The sequence below is a fragment of the Aulonocara stuartgranti genome, assembly GCF_965226115.1.
Source record: "Aulonocara stuartgranti genome assembly, chromosome: 22".
NCBI lineage: Eukaryota > Metazoa > Chordata > Actinopteri > Cichliformes > Cichlidae > Aulonocara > Aulonocara stuartgranti.
The window spans coordinates 6143919-6146972 of NC_138957.1; the positions used below are offsets into that span (position 1 = coordinate 6143919).

The following is a 3054-nucleotide window of genomic DNA, read 5'->3' on the forward strand; positions in this document are numbered from 1 at the left end:
GGTCATATTTGTATGTCTTGTCTAGCATTTATTTTTCTTTCCCATAATTAGAACTCCTTGGCTGCAAAGACAAATTTATGGTGGCGATTCTAAGTGTCTTTTGCAATCTTTTTTTTATTTTTTATTAATGATTTGTTGTATTCCTGTGCTCCATGAATTTACAGTGGATGGAACGTCATTGCTCTGAAACTGAGACCCTTGAAGAGCTGCAACAACCTCCCTGGTTCCAGCTTGATCCACTAACTCTGATTGGAGAACCTTCAAATAAATAGGAATACCCATTAGGAATTTTATGTGTAACTAATACAACTAACTTAATAACAAGATTTGCACAGCTACCATTAGGAATCATTTTATTTGAAATTATACCTTGTAAAAGAAATCAATAAACTTTGACTCTGTACTATTAAATAAAATGTTTCACAAATGCCCATTTTTTTCTTTTTAACTAATCTCACATAACTTTATTAATCCCAAAAAGGGCCATTTTTGTCTGCTCATTCACACAACCTATAAAAATTAATGATCATAAATATGAATCCAAACGACCCCTGTCAGCATTTAGTAGTCTAACAGCTAAAGATTAGTACAAATATATTACATTGCATTTTTTGCTTAGTCTTGGGAACAACAATGAGCATCACATTTGGATTCACCTGTAGTTTTCTTTTCTTGTCTGCATTTTGAACCACCATAAATCTTGATGTTAGACAACCTTTGACATCCCGCATTAACCCAGTGTGAGAATGAAGACACACAATTTTGATATTTGTAAAGAAATAAACTTTATTGAACTTCCTTTTAATCTGCATTTATTTACTTAGATGTATTTGTTGGAATGGAGCAGGAGAAAGACCACCATATAGAATAAAATGGTTGCAGCTGCAACTGCAAGTAGTATCCACCAGGTCAATGGATCCAATAATTGCCCACATGTACATCTAAAACATTTATGAGGATAGAATGTTAGTGGATGTATTCTTTTATTGTGGTAAGTATCTCTGTGTAACAAAGACAAACTGCTCTTGCCTGTAATGTTCTCCTGTAAGATTCTCATCTTGTAGGCTCAGACCAATGCGCACTTCATTGTCAGCATTTTGCAGCTGTATTTCCACTGCATGAAGGACAAATAAAAATCTTAGGAATACCATGTGGGACCACTGAATCTCAGGAATCAAACATATGTAGAACTAACACTTGTACATACCTGACATTGTTCTTCCTTCTTCTGCATGTGATGAAGCCAAGTTTCCAAAGATAAGACACATACAGAGGAAATAACCATTACTATCTTGGAAGAATTAGTGATTTTTATTCTATAAGTGGAAGATCTAAATATTAGAATGGAAAATCTGGAAGAAATATTGATTTGTATTCTAACAATTTGAAGAACTAGAGATTAATATCATAAAAATTATAGCATTAGTGATTTTGATTGAACTTACCTTGAAGCAAATCTCTTCCAGTCTGCTGTATTCTTACCACACTCTGACATCACTGCCCCTCCCACCCAAACTCATGACTATAAAGACCTTTCAGCCAATCACATTATTAATTCTGCCTATATTACCAGGTACTAGTACTTGGAATTGAAGATGATTCGCTTGGAGTCTTTTCTGTAATTATAATAAATAACATTCAGTGAATCTGTTTTGTGAATCTTATTAGTGTACTGTAACTTTAATCTGGAATTACACCTTTTCAAACAAATTATTAAACTTGTTTTTTTAAGTGTTGTTTTAATCTACAGTTAAAATGGGACTTTTAATCTATAGTGCTTCAAGTAGTAAGTAGGTATATAACAGTATTATATAAGAAGGATTACATTACAATGCTGCTCCTCATGTTGTGATTCAGCTGCAAATCTTTGCATTATATTCTTTTTGAATACCATGACTGTGGACTTTTCCCATCCTCCATCAGTGTGAGAAAGAAAACACAGGATTTTGCAGTTGAACAACAAGAACTTTATTGAACTTTATCTGAACATTGTTGTATATGAACATATGTGTGCAGGTGCATGCATGCTTGTGTGTGTGTAGCTATGTTTGTGTGTCTTTATTGGCAGTCATTTTCCTTTCCCATCAGCAACACCGTCTGCCTGCAAAGACAAATGAAGAGAGGAGATTCTTAGTATTTGATGCAGTAACTCATTTCATCTGATATTTCATTTCTTGTTGGCTGTGTTACTCTGTTAACTTACATTCACTGGCACACCATCATTGCTGGACTGAGGCTCTTTAACAGCTTCAGAAATCTCCAACTTCCTAGTTTCATCCTGTGGCTGCAGGTCATCTTTTTCCACCAGTTGTGGTTTATTGCTTTTCACAGGGTTCTGAGGAATAGGAGTCGTCCCTCTTCTATCCATTTTTCTCTTCTTGTGAGGAGCCCACTTGACTAAGGACTTGCAATACTGTGTTGAAAGAGAAATTATTTTTTAAAAATACATAAAATATAAACAAAAACATTAAATTCAGTTCAGATGTTTGGTGCACATAGCGTGGCATGTTTCCAAAGACACACTGCATACAGAGGACATCAGCACAATGTTGGAAGCATTAGTGATGTATATTACATAACTGGAATGTCCAGGGACAGGGATGAAAATTATGGAAGTTTAGCTATTTGTATTGTATCATTGGAAGGACTAAGGATTAGGATCATAACAAAAGGAAAGAATTAGTGGTTAGGATTGCACTTACCTTGAAACAAATCTTTGCCAGTCTGCTGTACTCTCATCACAGTCTGACGTTATTGCTCCTCCCCCCAAAGTTCATGATGAGTCAGATCCTTCAGCCAATCACACGATCTAATTTACCAACATAGTTGATGGTACCAGTACTTGGAATGGAAGACGACTTGTTTGGAATCTTTTCTATAATTAAATTAAATTAAATTAAATTAAATTAAATTAAATTAAATTAAATTAAATTAAATTAATATATTAACAGCTTTTAGGAATTTGGTTAGTGCAACAATTAACTCTTTTGAATTCACACCTAGTTAAAATGATCTTTGAATCTCGAAATGCTTGCTGGTAGATACTCCAATAAA

At 34.2% G+C, this 3054-nt stretch overlaps 1 long non-coding RNA gene across 1 annotated transcript; it reads right to left on the reverse strand.

Annotated features, from left to right (window-relative positions):
• Positions 1-1914: 1914 nt before the first annotated feature.
• On the reverse strand, positions 1915-2822 carry LOC309698288. The gene is made up of 3 exons (XR_014274046.1): positions 2703-2822; positions 2204-2413; positions 1915-2101 (listed from the first exon to the last, which is right to left on the reverse strand). It is a non-coding gene; the product is annotated as an uncharacterized lncRNA (long non-coding RNA).
• Positions 2823-3054: the final 232 nt, after the last annotated feature.